The sequence below is a fragment of the Vicia villosa genome, linkage group LG6 (assembly GCF_029867415.1).
Source record: "Vicia villosa cultivar HV-30 ecotype Madison, WI linkage group LG6, Vvil1.0, whole genome shotgun sequence".
Lineage (NCBI taxonomy): Eukaryota > Viridiplantae > Streptophyta > Magnoliopsida > Fabales > Fabaceae > Vicia > Vicia villosa.
Window position 1 is genome coordinate 12026275 of NC_081185.1, and position 20049 is coordinate 12046323.

A 20049-nucleotide genomic window follows, 5' to 3' on the forward strand; every position below is an offset into this window, starting at 1 on the left:
CTAACTTCGTGACTTTTATGTAGTATAACACATGAAAATCTTCCAAAATACAAATGTATAAAAGTTTAACGAACTTCGTGTATTTTATGTGGTATATAGCACATGAAAATCTTCCAAAATATCAAAGTTTGCAAGTTTAACCAACTTGCTAAATTTTATGTAGTATAGCACACAAAAATCTTCAAAAAAGAATAAACTTTGCAAGTTTAACGAACTTCATGAATTTTATGTATTATAACACACGAAAATCTTCCAAAATACCAACGTATCCAAGTTTATCATACTTCGTGTATTTATGTCGTATAGCAAATGAAAATTTTCCAAAATACCAAAGTTTGCAAGTTTGACCAAATTCGTGGATTTTATGTAGTATAGCACATGAAAATCTTCAAAACTACTCAAATTTGCAAGTTTAACCAACTTCGGGAATTTTATGTAGTATAACACAAGAAAATCTTCCAATATACCAATGTATAAAAGTTTCACGAACATCGTGAATTTTATGTAATATACCACACGAAATTCTTCCAAAATTCCAAAGTTTGCAAGTTTAACGAACTTCTGACTATTATGTAGTAGAGTACACGAAAATCTTCAAAAAGACCCATTTTTGCAAGTTTAACGAACTTCATGACTTTTCTGTAGAATAGCTTACAAAAATCTTCCAAAATACCAATGTATGGAAGTTTAACAAAATTCTTGACTTTTATGTAGCATAGCACACGAAAAATATAAGAAGCCCAAATTTTGCAAGTTTAACTTGTGAATACAAGATTACACTCAAACATGTTTTTGATTTATGGCAAACTCAAATGAGCATTCAAACAACAAGGCGGAAGCAGAAAACTCAAAGAAAAGCAAGCATTGATCACTCATGACAAGTACAAGTTGATCTATTATACTTTAGGTCGACTCAACACAAGCAGATCAAGAAGAATGCAGAAAACCAGCAGTTAGGTCGACCTACTGTCAACCCAGGTCGACCTAAAATGGAGAAAAATCCACATACTTCTGCTAGGTCGACTCACACATCATCCAGGTCGACCTAAATTGATGAAATTTACATACCAGTCTGCTAGGTCGACCTACACAACGACTAGGTCGACCTAATCTGTGAAAATGTCCCCAGAATGCATTTTGAGAGGATTCTGGTCGACCTACTCCTTAAACAGGTCGACCTAACTGGGAGCAAAATTCTGCAAGCACTACTAGGTCGACCTAAGCTCTACAAGAGGTCGACCTAACTGATCAAGAATGCCAAAAATTCTGTTTTTCTCATCTCCAACTGCTAAGCTATCTTATATATTATCAAAGGTTCATTATTCAAGACAACACCAACGACTGAAAGATACACAAACGCTTCTCATCTTCGTTCTTCATCATCTCCAACACAATTACACGTAATCATTCTTGCGTTGCGGGTTAGTGATGAGTTCGATAACGTCCATGGAATGGAATTGAAGATTCCTAGTGGGTGAAGGTTTGTGGGGTTTGTTGGTGAATAAAATCTGCGGGTTTTGTCCTCCACGACGGGTGGTTCTTGGGGGTTTTTATCAAGAGGCGTTCATTGAGGATTCGGCTGAGTGTAACGATTGAGGAACGGGGAGTTCAAGGAATCAAGACACTGCAGAAGGGAATCAAAGTGAAGCTCTTGGATAACCTTGATCTTGCTCAAGATTAAGGGGGAAGAAGATTCAAAGGATCGACATAATTGGTTTATCGTTTATCGCTTTGTTATCTTCTTTGTATATACTACTTTCAACATTAATGAAAGATTACCCAATTTCAATTTGGAATTGGGGGCAGACGTAGTCGTAGCGAGGACGATCGACGAACTGCCTAAACAAATATCGTGTTCTTGTAGCTTTTACCTTTTCATTTACTTTCTGTTCACATTTGGTTATAATAGCAAATTGATCAACGATTCGAGTGTTAAGATTGTGAATTAAGTACTTACATAAACATCACAATCCACCACACATTGAATTACCTTCAATTTGATCATTATCACCAAGTGTTTGTATATTTGTTTCTATCACTCTTACTGCATTGCAAACATTGTCCATCATACAAAAAGTTAATCTGATTTTCAATAAGAGAAACGCTTTGATTCTGCAACATATACTCTTATCACTTATCTTAAGTCTTCGACTGGTTTTAAACACATATACAATCGTTTCGATAGTGGTTCGGAATAGACGCGAGTCGATTCAGAATCACTTCCGCTGAAAAGTTGTTTAAATCCGAAAAACTGTGAACGATCTATTCACCCCCCCTCTAGATCCTAATGTTAGAACAAGATTTGTTCTGATCAATTATCTTAGTTTTGATGATAACAATAATATGAATTTTGCTTAAGATAATATGGTACTCTAATCCAACGCAATTTCCTTTTCAGGAAATATATAAAGAGTATGCATAATTCAGCGCTCAGAAGCTTTGACTCAGAAGGTTCGACATGCAACATCAGAACATGGTCTGGCAAGACATCAGAAGATGGTCGAAGCAGAATCAGAACATGGGTCTATGGAAGCATCAGAAGAACATGAGATCAGAAGCACTGAAGTTCTGATGGTATCACGCTCAGAAGCACTTCAAGGTCAGAAGATCAGAAGATGCTTTGCACCAAGCTGTTTGACTCTGATGATATTCAAACGTTGTATTTACAAACATCAGATCAGAAGAAAGTACAAGTGGAAGGCTACGCTGACTGACAAAAGGAACGTTAGAAGCTATTAAAGGCAACGTCAGTAGACACAGCGTGAACAAGGCTCGAGGTAGTTGACAAAAGCGTATAACATTAAATGCAAAGCTGTACGAAACACGCAAAGCATTAAATGGATTCAACGGTCATCTTCTCAAACGCCTATATATATGAAGTTCTGATGAGAAGCAAGGTTAACGAATTTTGAACAACTCTGAACCAAATTCTGTGAATATTAACTTGCTGAAACTCTGTTCAATTCAAAGCTCAGAATCTTCATCTTCATCAAAGCTCACTACATTGCTGTTGTAATACATTAGTGAGATTAAGCTTAAACTTTAAGAGAAATATCACAGTTTGTGATTATAGCTTTTAAGAAGCATTGTAATACTCTTATTAGATTACATTAAGTTGTAAGGAACTAGAGTGATCAAGTGTTGATCAGAATACTCTAGGAAGTCTTAGCTTGTGTCTAAGCAGTTGTAATTAGAGTGATCACGTGGTGGTCAGGATACTCTAAGAAAGTCTTAGCTTGTGTCTAAGCAGTTGTTCCTAGAGTGATCAGGTTGTGATCAGGATACTCTAGAAGACTTAGTTGCGGACTAAGTGGAAAACCATTGTAATCCGTGCGATTAGTGGATTAAATCCTCAGTTGAGGTAAATCATCTCTGCGGGGGTGGACTAGAGTAGTTTAGTTAACAACGAACCAGGATAAAAATAACTGTGCAATTTATTTTTATCTGTCAAGTTTTTAAAGCTACACTTATTCAAACCCCCCTTTCTAAGTGTTTTTCTATCCTTCATTTTCCTAAACAGGGGCATACAACCAAACATCCTATTAACTAGGTGCAAGCACTTAACCGTGTTTAGAAAAGATTCAGGAAGAGAAAAACGCTTCATTAAAAGATGGCTGGTGAATCTCAAGCAAATCCAACTCCATCTACATCTGGCTCTACTGAGCAACACAATGGAAACAATGGTTATACTAGACCACCAGTATTTGCTGGTGAAAACTTTGAATACTGGAAAGATAAACTGGAAAGTTACTTTCTTGGTCTAGATGGTGATCTATGGGATCTTCTGATGGATGGTTACAAACATCCGGTAAATGCCAGAGGCGTAAAGCTGACAAGGCAAGAAATGAGCGATGATCAGAAGAAACTTTTCAGGAATCATCATAAATGCAGAACTGTTTTGCTGAATGCTATCTCTCATGCTGAGTATGAGAAGATATCTAACAGGGAAACGGCCTATGACATATATGAGTCCTTGAAAATGACTCATGAAGGAAACGCTCAAGTCAAGGAGACCAAAGCTCTTGCATTAATCCAGAAGTATGAAGCCTTCAAGATGGAGGATGATGAAGACATTGAAAAGATGTTTTCAAGATTTCAAACTTTGACTGCTGGATTGAGAGTTCTTGACAAAGGCTACACCAAGGCTGATCATGTAAAGAAGATCATCAGAAGTTTGCCCAGAAGATGGGGCCCAATGGTGACTGCATTCAAGATTGCAAAGAATCTGAATGAAGTTTCTTTGGAAGAACTTATCAGTGCCTTGAGAAGCCATGAAATTGAGCTGGACGCAAATGAGCCTCAGAAGAAAGGTAAGTCTATTGCATTAAAATCTAATGTTAAAAAATGCACTAACGCTTTTCACGCAAGAGAAGAAGATTCTGAAGAATCAGAATCTGAAGAAGAAGATGAACTGTCCTTGATCTCCAGAAGGCTAAATCAACTCTGGAAGAACAAGCATAGGAAGTTCAGAGGCGTCAGAAGTTCAAAGAAATTTGAACGTGGAGAATCTTCTGATGACAGAAGATCTGACAAGAAGAAGGCTGTCTGCTATGAGTGCAATGAGCCTGGACATTACAAGAATGAGTGTCCGAAACTTCAGAAAGAAAATCCCAAGAAGAAGTTTCATAAGAAGAAAGGTCTTATGGCAACCTGGGATGAATCAGAAGATGATTCAGATTCTGAAGATGAGCAGGCTAACTGTGCGCTGATGGCGACAGAAGATGATGGATCAGAATCTACATCAGAATCAGATTCTGAAGAGGTATTTTCTGAACTATCTAGAAAAGAGTTAGTTTCCAGTCTAACAGAACTTCTGGAACTCAAAGCTCATCTTAGTATCAAATACAAAAAGCTGAAGAAGCAATTTGAATTTGAAACTAAGAAGCTGGAATTGGAAAATTCTGAACTGAAGGAAAAAGTTTTAAATTTATCCAAAAACAGTGGATCTCCTTCTGAAACAGAAAAAGCCATTCCTAGCATGAATCATATTCTGAAAGAATATGACTTGAGCTTCAGAAATTTTTTATCTAGAAGCATAGGCAGAAGTCAACTTGCTTCTATGATATATGCTGTGTCTGGAAATAATAGAGTAGGCATTGGTTATGAGGGTGAAATCCCATACAAGCTTGAATCTGTGGATGATATGAAAATATCATACAAGCCTCTGTATAACCAATTTAAATTTGGCCACTCCCATGATATTAGGCACACATCACATGCACAAAGCTTTCACGTTACACACACTAAGAAGCATGTGACACAACCTAGGAAATATCATGAAACTCACATTAAGAATTATCATGCTGTTCCTCCTATTGCTTACAATGTTAAACCCAAGTTCCACCAGAACTTGAAGAGAACTAACAAGAAAGGACCCAAGAAGATGTGGGCACCAAAGAAAAAGATTATTTCTTTTGTAGATTCTCTAAGTGACAAAGAAGATAACATACAACATGTCATGTCACCTGGACTCAAGATGTTCTCAACACTTGAAGAGAAGAAGGACTGTTTTCCAAGTCCTGATACTTAAATCTGCTGAAGAAGTTAAGTGTGAAGGAGATCAGAAGAGCAAGTTTATTAGCTCTGGAACCATCTGGTTAAGTTTGTTTCTAAAGCAATGGTGTTTCGTTCTTGAGTATTCTGAATGCTCTAAAAGCTACAGAATATACAATAATTGAAACATTGATTGTAGAAGAATCAATCAATATCTGGTTTGATGATAAACTTGGTTTTGAAGAATCAAAGCAGCTTAAGAATTTTGCAGATATGGTGTATCTTATCAGAAGCTGCAGAACCAAGAAGCAAATCTCCAGAAGCTATGTATATCAGAAGGAATGGATCAGAAGATCATTCAGATTTACATCAGCACACTTCAAAAGGAGCGTTTTCAGAAGAGAAACTTGATCAATCAGAAGCAGTGATCAGAATCAAAAGGCGTAAAGTCTATTCATATTCTACAGCTAACATCCATTATCTAATGGTGAACACGTGTCTGTGCGGTTAGTACAAAGCGTGCAGTTGAAAAGACGCCGACCTAGGTAACTGCTTTAAATCATTTCATTTACCACGATCTCTCTCCCCACGTCACTCGTCATTTAATGAAAATGATTTCTTTTGATTTTGAAACTATTCATTCTGTCTATTTTTTATTTTATATTCGTCTCCTTATATTCTTTTCAAATCATATCATATATCTTTTTCGCTCTCTTGTTTCTCTTTCTTCTTGCATTCTCTCATTTGAAAAGGTCTTAGTCGCTTCTAAAACCCTAACCGAAAACCCAGAATTCTGTTCTTCCTAGTTGTCCATTCTATTTCAATGGCTGCCTCTTCATCTCAAAATGTTGATTCATCTACCCTTCTCCATATTCAAGATGAAGTTAATCAGGAACTCACTCCAGTTGTTGCGTGCTCCATTCCTAAGGAAAAATTAGATGTTTTATGCGAACTTATGGTTGATTTTGATAATATTGAAGAACATGGTTTTCATCTCAAAGAAGATATAATTTTTCAAGGATGGACTTCTTTGTTTGCTGAGTTCTGTGGACTAGTCTACCCAGATCTTGTCAAGGAATTCTGGGTACATGCAGTTGTCGCTCCAAAATCCATATTGTCTTTCGTTCATGGAAAGTTTGTGATAATAACTGAGAACATCTTAAGGGTGATGTTTGATTTGAGAAATGCTGAAGGAGCTTTTGAAATCGATAAAAGGGAAGATTGGGAAGATGTGTTATCTACTCTTTACCCAGACATAAATGAAACAAAGAATGTCAAGGATTTGAAAGATCTCTACAAAATCTGGACCAAAATTCTCCTTGGGTGTTTCTATCACAGGAAAGGGACACATGCTTCTAACTTCATCAACAATGAGCAAAAATACATTCTGTACTGCATTGCCACTAAGAAGAAGGTTGATGCTATCTATATTATCTTCAACCATATGTGGAAGGCTGTGAAGGAGTCCAGAAATGCTTTCAGAGAAAAAGGTGGAACAATCATTCCTTTTGGAAGGATTATTTCAAATCTTCTGGTTCATTCCAAGATTGTTGAGAACCTGGAATCTGAAGGTATTATCAAAGATCTTGCTGTCACAACTGGGGCCTGTCTGAATGCCTTCACTTTATAGAAGATGAAAGTGATTAAGGCTATCATTAAAACTCCTCAACCTCTTGCTGGAACAAAAATCAGAAGAGAACCAGTTCTGGCTGAATTTAAAACCTTCTTCAATAGTGAGGTACCAAAAGTCAGAACTAGGTATCTGAAGTCTCAAAAAGAGGACAAAAGTCTTAAAGATCAAGAGAAAGGTGCTCCAATTATAGTGCATCGCAAGAAGGAAGGAAGGACCAAAAGAAAGCTTGATCATCCTGCTGCTACCACCAAGAAAGAAGTGGTCCCAGAAGAAGTCATTGCAAAAGTTGTTAAGGCTGTTTCTGATGACTTTGTAAAGAAAAAGAAGGAAGTTGAGAAAAAGAAGAAGAAGTCAAATAACAATGCTGAGATTGTTGAAATTGTTGAGAAGAAGAAAACTAGAAAGAGGAAGATGATTCTTCAAGAATCGGATGAAGAAAATGCCTCTCAAGAGGCTAAGAATCAATCAGAAGTTCTGGCATATGTCAGAAGGAAAGAAATCTCTAGCGGCAAAGCAAAGATCATTGAAGAGCCGAAGAGTAAGAAGCAAAAGAAGACTGAGGATGTGGCCAAAGCTTTTCTGAGAGGTTCCAAAGGTATATGCATTCTGAACCTGTTTCTGCTCCTGCTGTTCGTTCAGAAGCTGCACCAATAGAGGTTGTCCCTACACCTGAACCAGAAAAAGCCACATCAAAATCACCTGTTTTTGTTCATGTTCTTACACCTCCATCTTCTCCTATAACCATTCCTTCCTCTCCACCTACCACCAATCCTGTTCTGGATATACCACCCCTTCAAACTCTCTTTCCATCTCAATCTTTTCCCAATGCCACATTTGAACATACTTCCTCCACCTCTCAAAACAACCCTTGTGATTCTCCTCTTCCAACCTCTGCATCACATGAGCAGCTGCTCCGTGATTGCAACTACACTCCCAAGCCTCGTCCTGAAGCTGAAATGGTAGTGTTAGATTCTGATACTGAAGCAGAATCTTCTTATAGGTTGGATAGAGAACCTCATCCGTACTTCACTTTCAACCCTGTTTGTTCAAAAACCCAAATAAACTTCCGCCCTGAATACCCTATTGGTGTAGTTTTTGAAACAATAAAGAGGAATCTCAGAAGTACCTTTGATACTCTCAGAATTGCTGAAAGTTCTGGATTGAATGATGTTGCTATGCGGAACTTCTGGAGGATCTTTCGCAGAAAATCAGATGCTCTGTTTTTAGAACTTCAGGAAGCCTGTGTAGCTGCTGCCCCACGGCCTCGTGGAATTCTGAGGAATTATGAAGACTTCTGGTTTGCTAGTCTCAAAGGAAGACATCTGTTGGAAGAGAAGCCCTTCTTGGATGAGCTGGAACAATTAAGACTGGCTGCTGCAATGGAAGCAAATCCATGCAGGGATATTGTTATCTTTATTCCTGATCATCCTGTTCTGCTCGGAGACATCAAGACACTCTTTAACTATCTGAGGGAAAATCCTTCTAAGAAAGGCCCAAGCGTGGTCATTCCGGAAGTTGTTGACCCACCAGAAGTTGAAGGTCCTTCTGCTCCCAGGAATCTAGCTGCCATTCTTCAGGCACTTGAGAATGGAGACTCAGAAATTCCTGCTGCAGAATATGGAGATGCTTCTATGCAAGAAGCAGATGCTGAAGATCATGTTGCTGAATCAGATCCCGTTGAGGAAATTCCTGCAAATGATCTATCCATGGAAGCTACAGATCAAGTTGCTATTCCTGTGGTTGAAAGCGGTGAAACTTCTTCTGATCAATCTTCTCGTCTTGCAAGGACTCTGGAAGAAATTCAGAAGAGACAGGATGAGAAAAGTTCACTCAATGCTGAGTTTAGAACTTTCATGGTGAGGCAAGATGGACACAACAATGAGATTCAAGAGATGCTGGCCAAGATCCTGTCAAAGCTAGGGTCATAGATTGAGTCTGTGTTGTTACCTTCTTTTTGCTGCATCTGTTTTTTTGTGCATCTTGTCTTTCTTCTCTGTGTGTACTTCTGTACCTGTTGCTTGCACTTAAATGAAATCATCGTTTTTCCTCCGTGTGTTTCTTTTTGTTTGTCTCTGAATCTTTTCTGTTTTTTTGATGATATGACAAAAAGGGGGAGAAATATGTGATAAATGATTTGATTTAATCAGTTGCTTTCACTAACAAGAACTGCAAGTTCTATATGGTTTAAATGTTTTGCAGGTATAAAGAAGTGAAGAAAATCTTCAAAGCAAACACAAGAAGCAAAACCATAAGAAGCGTTATTCTGTAAAAAGAATAAGCTTATGGAAACTGAAGCAAGCTGAGTGCTGTCAAGCTTCAGAATCAGAAGCACCGATAATAGAATTTGATCCAAAACTTGTCTATTTGCTTTGACAAAATTCTATTTGCTCTGATACATTATTTTTAGCCTATATGGCTCTGATACATATCATGTGTTCTAATATACATTTTATGTTCTGACTTGTTCATGCTGACTTTTGTCGTTTAGTTTTTGTTCTGTAACATTTCAGGATGTAGAGATGCTCTGATGATGCTCTGGTACATTCAACAATGTTCTGATACAAATCTAGCATGAAGTGATGTTGGTAGAAATTCAAAGCTCTGAAGCTATCCGAGGGAAGCAGAAATCAGAAGCTGTGAATGTTCTAAAGATCCAGAAAACTCAAGTTCTGAAGCTGTCCTAAATGGAAGCAGAAATCAGAAGCTGTGAATGTTCTGAAGATCAAAGAAATTCAAGTTCTGAAGCTGTCCTAGATGGAAGCAGAAATCAGAAGCTGGGAATGTTCTGAAGATCAAAGAAATTCAAGTTCTGAAGCTGTCCTGAATGGAAGCAGGAATCAGAAGCTATGAGTATTCTAGGGATCTAAAGAAATTCAAAGTTCTGAAGCTGTCCAATGGAAGCAGAAGTCAGAAGCTATGAATTCTCTGAAGACAAAAGCTTATGTGATCGTCTCTACCGAAATAATCAGGGAAGTCTTTTATTAAAGTTCTTCGAGTATTTATTTCAGGGGGAGATTATTTATCTCAGGGGGAGATTGTTAATCTTAGGGGGAGACATATTCACATGCTTATGCTATAGCTGTGTAATTTGTCTTTTGCCGTCTGCTCTTTCTGATCGCAAATTCATATCATTTATATATGTTTTTGTCATCATCAAAAAGGGGGAGATTGTTAGAACAAGATTTGTTCTGATCAATTATCTTAGTTTTGATGATAACAATAATATGAATTTTGCTTAAGATAATATGGTACTCTAATCCAACGCAATTTCCTTTTCAGGAAATATATAAAGAGTATGCATAATTCAGCGCTCAGAAGCTTTGACTCAGAAGGTTCAGCATGCAACATCAGAACATGGTCTGGCAAGACATCAGAAGATGGTCGAAGCAGAATCAGAACATGGGTCTATGGAAGCATCAGAAGAACATGAGATCAGAAGCACTGAAGTTCTGATGGTATCACGCTCAGAAGCACTTCAAGGTCAGAAGATCAGAAGATGCTTTGCACCAAGCTGTTTGACTCTGATGATATTCAAACGTTGTATTTACAAACATCAGATCAGAAGAAAGTACAAGTGGAAGGCTACGCTGACTGACAAAAGGAACGTTAGAAGCTATTAAAGGCAACGTCAGTAGACACAGCGTGAACAAGGCTCGAGGTAGTTGACAAAAGCGTATAACATTAAATGCAAAGCTGTACGAAACACGCAAAGCATTAAATGGATTCAACGGTCATCTTCTCAAACGCCTATATATATGAAGTTCTGATGAGAAGCAAGGTTAACGAATTTTGAACAACTCTGAACCAAATTCTGTGAATATTAACTTGCTGAAACTCTGTTCAATTCAAAGCTCAGAATCTTCATCTTCATCAAAGCTCACTACATTGCTGTTGTAATACATTAGTGAGATTAAGCTTAAACTTTAAGAGAAATATCACAGTTTGTGATTATAGCTTTTAAGAAGCATTGTAATACTCTTATTAGATTACATTAAGTTGTAAGGAACTAGAGTGATCAAGTGTTGATCAGAATACTCTAGGAAGTCTTAGCTTGTGTCTAAGCATTTGTAATTAGAGTGATCACGTGGTGGTCAGGATACTCTAAGAAAGTCTTAGCTTGTGTCTAAGCAGTTGTTCCTAGAGTGATCAGGTTGTGATCAGGATACTCTAGAAGACTTAGTTGCGGACTAAGTGGAAAACCATTGTAATCCGTGCGATTAGTGGATTAAATCCTCAGTTGAGGTAAATCATCTCTGCGGGGGTGGACTGGAGTAGTTTAGTTAACAACGAACCAGGATAAAAATAACTGTGCAATTTATTTTTATCTGTCAAGTTTTTAAAGCTACACTTATTCAAACCCCCCTTTCTAAGTGTTTTTCTATCCTTCACCTAAGGCCAGCGTCTAACAAGTGGCATCAAGAGCTCTGGTTTATTCCGTGCTACGTGAAAAACTTATTGGAAAGATGGCTTCCGGACCTAAAGGGGCTCATAATAGAGCTCCAGTTTTCAACGGTGAAAACTATGGCTATTGGAAGGATTGTATGTGTGTCCACATCAATGCAATTGATAGGAACATGTGGACAGCTATTGTCAATGGTCCCTTTCAAATCACCATGACAAATGCAGCTGGTGCAGTTGTTCCAAAACCAGAAAATACTTGGGATGCCGAAGATGAAAAGAGATATGGATACGATTGGAAAGCGAGAAATATTCTAATCTCAGCTCTAGGAGTTGATGAATACTATCGCGTTTCCCATTGTAGAACAGCTAAAGCTATGTGGGACACATTGCAAGTTGCCCACGAGGGAACGGATGATGTCAAACTAGCTAGGATCAATACGTTAACTCAAGAGTTCGAACTCTTCCACATGGAAGATGGTGAATCCATCGAAAACATGCAGAAGAGATTCGTTCATCTGAAAAATCGGTTAAATTCTCTTGATAGACCTGTTTCCAATGCAGTTGCTACTAACAAAATCTTAAGATGTTTGAACAGGGAATGGCAACCCAAGGTTACAGCAATAAAGGAAGCAAATGATCTAAACACTTTAGACATCACAACTCTATTTGGTAAACTAGAGGAACATGAACAACACCTTAAATGCCTTGACATGCATGAGAAAAGGACAAAGAAAGAAAAGAACATGGAGAAAGAGGTAGAGAAGAAGTCAATAGCTCTAAAAGCTTCGAGCTCCAAGACCTCAAAACGAGAGCCAAAGGATAGTGACACAAGTGATGACGAAGACTCCGATGATGAGGAAATGGGACTGTTTGTGCGAAGATACAACAAATATCTAAAGAAAAATGGAGCAAAACATTCCGACAAAGGCTTGATCAACTATAGAAAGCAATCAAACATGTTCAAACAAGATGACGACAACAAAGCAAAGATCAAAGGTCTTTGCTTCAATTGTGGGAAAGCCGGTCACTACAAACCGGATTGTCCATACCTTAAGAAAGAAAAGGAGAAGAACCAAAGCAAAGGTCATAACAAATCTAAAAGAGCTTACATAGAATGGGAAAGTGATTCATCTAGTGAAAGCTCATCAAGCGATGAAGAAGAATCAGCAAACCTATGTTTCATGGCTCATCAAAACAAGAAAAAGAAAGCTGTAAGTCATCTTAAACCTGAACTCGTAGATAAGGTATCTCATTCTCAACTAAAACTTGCTTTTGAAGAATTACATAGAGATGCAATTAAAGCTTTCAAACTTTTGGCCTCAAATAAGAAAATATTTTCATATCTTGAATCAAAAGTTGAGAAAACCGAAAAGGATATGGAAGCTTTAAAACAATCTATGCTAGACATTCAAAAGGACAAAGTTGAAATAGATCCTACATCATGGTTTGGTTGTGAGACATGTCACATTTGGAAAAAAGAAGTAAGAGATCTAAAAGCCAAGTTAGACAAGGCTCTACAACCAAAAGTGACTTTTGCGGTTGATCCAAATAAGTTCAAAAGATCGTATACTCCTTTATATAGTAAATACACTTTTGTACCAAAAGTATCAACTAGCAAAACTCCATATTCTCATCATATTACCTGTCATTATTGTTGCAAAAAGGGACATACCATTGAAAAATGCAAATTTAGGAGAATTTTAGTTCCTAAAGGAGTATTTCAATGGTTGCCTAAGTGCAACAAATTGTGTACTCACTACCAAGGACCCAATGAAAATTGGGGACCTCCATTTTTAAATTAATCTTGCAGGAAAAGTGTCTTGACATTGCCGAAAGGTTGTGGTTCCTTGATAGCGGATGTTCAACACACATGACTGGAGACCTATCTTTTTTCGTTGAGTTTCAAGCAAAGAAAAAGGGGTATGTCACCTATGGAGATAACAATCGGGGAGCCATACTTGGAAAAGGAAGTGTAGGTAACCCTTCTACCACTACTATAACTGATGTGCTGCTAGTAGAAGGTCTTAAACATAATCTTTTAAGTATAAGTCAATTGTGTGACAAAGAATTTAAAGTAATGTTTACAAATTCTGGCTGCACAATAGAACATACTAAGAAAAGAGACATTATGTTTAAGGGCTTAAGAGTAAACAACATCTACATGCTAAATTTGGATGAGGTATCTAAGTCTAGTACCAAGTGTCTAGTTGCTCTGGGTGATGACTCATGGCTGTGGCATAGACGTCTCGCCCACATAAATTTTGACTTACTTAATAAAGTTGTCTCAAAAGATTTAGTAATCGGCTTACCTAAAATGAAGTTTTCAAAAGATCATCTATGTGATGCTTGTCAAAAGGGAAAGCAAACGAAAATCTCTTTTAAATCAAAGAACGTGGTTTCAACATCACGCCCTCTTGAACTACTTCACATGGATCTCTTTGGCCCTTCAAGGACTAAAAGCATAGGTGGAAACACCTATGGTTTTGTCATTGTCGATGATTACTCGAGATTTTGTTGGATAATCTTTCTACCTAGTAAGGATCAAACTTTTCCAGCTTTCACACAATTTGCAAGATTATGTCAAAACAAAATGAACAACAAAATAGTTGCAATTCGAAGTGATCACGGTGGAGAGTTTGAAAACATTCTTTTTGAAAAATACTGTGATAAACATGGAATTGAGCATAACTTTTCATCTCCTAGAACACCTCAACAAAACGGAGTAGTTGAACGTAAAAATCGGGTTCTAGAGGAGCTGGCAAGAACAATGCTGAATGAGGGCAATCTACCAAAGTATTTCTGGGCTGACGCGATTAGTACAGCATGTTATGTTTTGAATAGGATAACAATACGTCCTATACTGAACAAAACTCCCTATGAATTACTAAAAGGTAGAAAACCAAATGTATCTCATCTCCATGTATTCGGTTGAAAGTGTTTTGTTTTGAACAATGGTAAGGATAATCTTGGCAAATTCGATGCTAAAGCTGATGAGGGCATATTCCTTGGTTACTCACAATCTAGCAAAGCATATCGAATATATAATAAAAGATTACTTATAGTAGAAGAGTCAGTACACGTTTCTTTTGATGAATCTTATGCAAAATATGTCGAGAAAGGTCTTTCATTTAATGGTGCAGGTCCATCCACTGAAGACATTGTCAAGGATAAGGAAGATGAGGATGAAAGTGTTGTAAAGAAAGATGCTGCAAAAGAGAAAGATGAGTCTCACAATGAAAATGAAAAAGAAAGCATCTCAAACAATGAAGAACTTCCCAAGGCCTGGACAAACGTGAAAGACCATCCAATTGACAATATAATAGGAGACATCTCAAGGGGCGTTACAACACGCTCAAAGATAAGTAACTTCTGTCATCATTTTGCTTTTGTTTCACAAGTTGAGCCGAAAAACGCTAAGGATGCATTACTTGATGAGCATTGGCTAATGGCCATGCAAGAAGAATTAAACCAATTTAAACGGAATGATGTTTGGGACTTAGTCCCTCATCCGGGAGATCATCAAGTAATTGGCACTAGATGGGTTTTTCGTAACAAACTTGATGAAAACGGCGTTATTACTAGAAACAAAGCTAGATTAGTTGCCCAAGGTTATAATTAAGAGGAAGGTATTGATTATGAAGAGACATACGCTCCTGTAGCACGTCTCGAAGCTATTCGTCTCTTACTTGCTTATGCTTGTTCTAAAGACTTCAAACTATTCCAAATGGATGTTAAAAGTGCCTTTCTAAATGGCTATATAAATGAAGAAGTCTATGTTGCTCAGCCACCCGGCTTTTAAAATTACATGTACCCAACTCATGTCTATAAGCTGAAACGTGCTCTATACGGTCTTAAACAAGCCCCTCGGGCTTGGTACGAACGTTTGAGCAAGTTTCTCCTTAGTCAAGGGTACTCTAGAGGTAAAGTTGACACTACTCTCTTTATTAAAAGAAAAGATAAATATATTCTCTTAGTCCAAATTTATGTAGATGACATTATATTTGGGTCGACTAATGCAAAACTTGTCAAAGATTTTTCTAAGCTTATGCAGAGTGAATTTGAGATGAGTCTCATGGGTGAGCTAAATTTCTTCCTTGGCCTACAAATCAAGCAACTCAGTCATGGAACGTTTGTGAATCAAACTAAATACTGTACGGAGCTGCTCAAAAGATTTGGAATGAGTGAAGCAAAAGAAATTGACACACCTATGGCAACAAATACTAATCTAGACAAAGATGAGAAAGGTAAAGAGGTTGACGTAAAATTATACCGAGGTATGATAGGTTCACTATTGTATCTTACTGCCTCAAGACCAGACATCATGTTTAGTGTGTGTATGTGTGCAAGATATCAATCTTGTCCAAAAGAATCTCACTTGAAAGCCGTCAAAAGAATTCTGCGATACTTACGTGGAACTACTACATATGTGTTGCACCCCAAAATTTGCCCACTTATTTATTCCCCAATTGGCTTTCATGTCACATTCATATGCATACCTCACATAGGGCATTCATTCAATACATTCGTTCATATCATTGTTAGTGTTCAAGAAAATTGATGAAAAAGAGCTTCTGCGTGGGAGATAACTTTGATCAAAATTTAATCAGGAAATAATTTTGAGCATGAAGTATGGTTGCCTTGAAGAAATATATTCATTGAAGCTTCTTTGGTTGCAAACTGATTGAGAATTGGTTCCGAAACGGATTAATCGGGAAAGTCATTTGAAATCAGAAAAATCAGAAAATATTGGCTTTTTGGTCAAAGTCAAAGTCAACTGTCAAATGTTGACTTTTGGTGGAAAAATCGGTCAAAGAAATAAATAAAATCAGGAGAATGTCAAAGATTGCCAAAATTGGAAAGTTAGTTGAAAATTGAAGTTGCCATAAAAAGAGAGTTCCAACACTTAGAATTTTTTTGAAGTGTTTAAGATTGGATGACCAGTCAACTTCAAGCACGTTTTTCACATGGATCTAGGGCTCAATTTAAAACAAGGTCAACAACAAAGTTGTTCATTTCATATTGGTCTACAACTTTGTAGTTGGAGGTTTTCTCATTTGAGTTTTAGATAAAGAGATATGGATGAGAGAAGTTGGGTGTTCATAATTGTTGAAGCCAAAGTTGCATGGCAGATTCCCAAGTCACGACCAGGCAGTGTATCAAACATGTGGCGTGCCAAATTTCAGCTTGATTTTAGAGAAATACATGTGTGCTATGAACGGAATCTTGGTATTTTCATGTTCTCTTCCATGTGATCTATCCAACGGGTCAATAATCAAGTCAATGGGACAAATATTGGAAGATATATGAAGCTTCAAAGTCACTGCCTTGCAAATCTTAAGTCAAGCATCCGGCCAGGCCAAGCCCTGAGTCACACGCAGTCATTTTCACAAACAGGTGGTGCGCCAAATGTGAGGTCGTTTATTGAGCTCCAAAAATCTTCAATGGGACCAAGACAGGTACCAAACAACTCCTTGCCATATTCTCTTTCCATTAAGCTATGGTGTGTGATGATTGAATATATATTGAGCAAATTATGAAGCTTCGAAGTTGTGCCCTGGTCAAGTCCCATTTCAATCAAAACGTGAGGCCCAAGCCCAGCCAGACGCGCGAAAGCCAAGTGCAGTGACAATGCATCACCTTTCCAGGTCATTTTCTCATACTTCCAAGCAATAATTCAAAACATCACCAACATGAAACTTGCTCTATCATACATCCTCTCTACAATGAGCCAATAATGAGTCTGTTTGGTTAAGCATAGAGATAGATATAAAAGCTAGAAGTCAAGTGTTTGGAAGCAAACTCAAGCTCCTATTATCTTCCATCAGCAAGCATAGCACATCCCCACTAATTACTATAAGAGTCCATGCACAAAAGCTAAAGAAAAAGGGTACGTGAGAGCTTACTCCAATTGAACAACCCTTGCACATTAAGTTTGGAAGAGAAAGGCTAAGCTATGCTACACCCCACCATAGCCAACAATACACACTCATACTATAAATACCAAAATCATACACATATTTCAGGGGACTCACTTCTTCTTTTCCAGTTTCACTCTCATTCCTCTCCTCACTCTCTCATCATTCTCATCATTTTTCTCTCTCCGCAAACAACAACCCCTTGGCTTTCTCTCTCATCTTCAACCATAACAAACTTTCTTCATCTCTCTAACCACCATGTAACCGCCATAACAAACCTAACCAACCTACTCCGGCCACCACGAACCTCCTCTATCAACACCACTCCTCACACTCTCGCTCTCTTTCAATCTCCATCATCATCACCTACCTTCGAGCTTCAATTCTGGAATTATAAAGATCTGAGCGCCAAATTCCCATAGATCCTGAGTTCATCAGAGATCTCGTTGATCTTGTGGAAGTGTGTTCGTTATCATCATCGAGGTTCGAAAGAGTGGAAAGTAGCAAACAGAATTCTGTCGTTTCTTTCGTTCAAGAACCGTTCAGGTAAACTAATCGAACATTTCCCTTCATTCAAAATATTAGGTGTAACTCCATTGTGTGTTTAAAATGTATGACGCATCTCGTATACGAATATGGAATTGTGATTTCATGATAATAACTTGAGCTTCCATGAATGTATATCTCGTTCTTGAGTTCACTGTGCGCGTATGACTGTGGTGGTTGCTTTTAGTGTGCGTTCAGATTGAGGTTTATGTAAGATATAGGGTCTGTAGTTGCGTTCAGTGGTGATATTAGAGGAATCAAACATGAATTCTAAGTTCATATTCGAATTCCACGAGGAAATCCGAGGGGGAAGGTGGTAGTTTGGTTAGGTTTTAGGCCGGGGTAGCGCAGCTCCGGCGGTGGCGAATCGGAGACGAGGATCGGAGTTCATCTCCGACGTTTGGTTCATGTGCATGAGGTTGAGTCCGTTATGTGACGTGGCGCAGCGCTGTTGGTCTGTTGTTTTGTTTTTGGCTTATTACAATTATTGATCCGTGACGTGGCGCGTCTTAATTGGCTCATGAATCCAGTTTCGTTTTATATGACTTAAATGACTTTGCCCAATTGATTTTTATGTGCATGTTAACGTTGCATTCTTCATACCATAGTCTGAAAAATAAACACCACAGGCTGAGTAATAATTGCCACATAATAAAAATAAATGTGATGCATGAGGAATATTGGAAATAATGGACAGAAGTGAGAATCTGGGCCTCGTTTTTCACCGGGCTTAACGAGTTTCGTTTCCCCACCTCCCAGTTATGAGCCCAGTGCGTTGGTGTGAATAAATCCAGTTCATTTTCATATTACTTCTACACCCCCTGCCAGTTTTTTTTTAGAACTTAGTTTCCTTCTAATTTTTATTTTTGTTTTGTTTGATCAATTCAATTTCCATGTGGTATAAATTGATAAAAATAGTTTTTTGACTAATTAGAGTTTTTAGGAAATACTTAGTTTCTTTTAGATTTTAATTGTGGATTTTGTTGAATATTGATTGGTTGATAATAATAAAAATACATAGTTTTTTTTTTAGTTCTTAAAGATAGTCCTAAACATGAATAAAAATATAAAAATTGCTTGTGAATATTTTTCATGGTTAGTTTAGATTTTAATTCTTTCTTTTGTGAATATTTTCATATTTTGAGAAACGTCTAAAACGCCCCTAGTGGTTAAAACAACTCTTTTTGGTTAATCTCCTTTAGATTTAGTTTAGATTTTAAATAGGAATTAGAATAACATTAGATTAGAGAATAGGTTAGTGCCCCTCTTTCATTTCTTTTTCTTTTTCAACTCTAAAATACTCAATAAAAAACCTGACAAAGATCATACTGTGACTTTTCTGATGTGTAGTGAGAAAGAAATGATTGGGGCGTAGGCCCCGATGTACGTTCTTTCTCACATAGTAGAAAAGAAATGATTGGGGTGTAGGCCCCGATGTACGTTCTTTTCTACTAAACGGAAAAGAAATGATTGGAATGTAGATTTCGATGTATTTCTTATCCGCTATTTAGAGAATCGATTGTGGTGTAGACCTCGATGTGCATTCTCTAAATAGTCAAAAATAAAACTCTTTTTCTTGGTGTGATCTAAGTAGCAAAGTAAATCTCCCTTAAAAAATACTCAACCAGAAAACATTCAAAATGATTAATAAAGGCTTTGACTTAAAACAGAGTAAGGAAGCGATGCAAAGCCCTGTAGAGGGTCTTCGTCATCGTGGAACTACAATAAAAGACATAAATCAAACTTTTGCTTTTCTTTTGCCTTGTTAGGCGCTTAAGAACAAGTTAAGTCCTTTCCAAAACTAGGCGTATAAGTCTCCAAAGGTCGAGCATCGTGGATTGTGACCTTAACCGCTGTTCAACTAAAAAACACAAAACAAATGGAAACTATGGAGCCGAACTACGGTCGTTCTGATTCCTGAAAGGGATACGTAGGCATTGGGTCGCGGGGCCTAAGCGAACACACTTGTAAATAATTCCTTCTTTTCCCCGTATTTCTTTTGCATTCATTCGCATTTAGGTTTAGACATAGATACACCCTTTAGATAGAAACAAACATAGG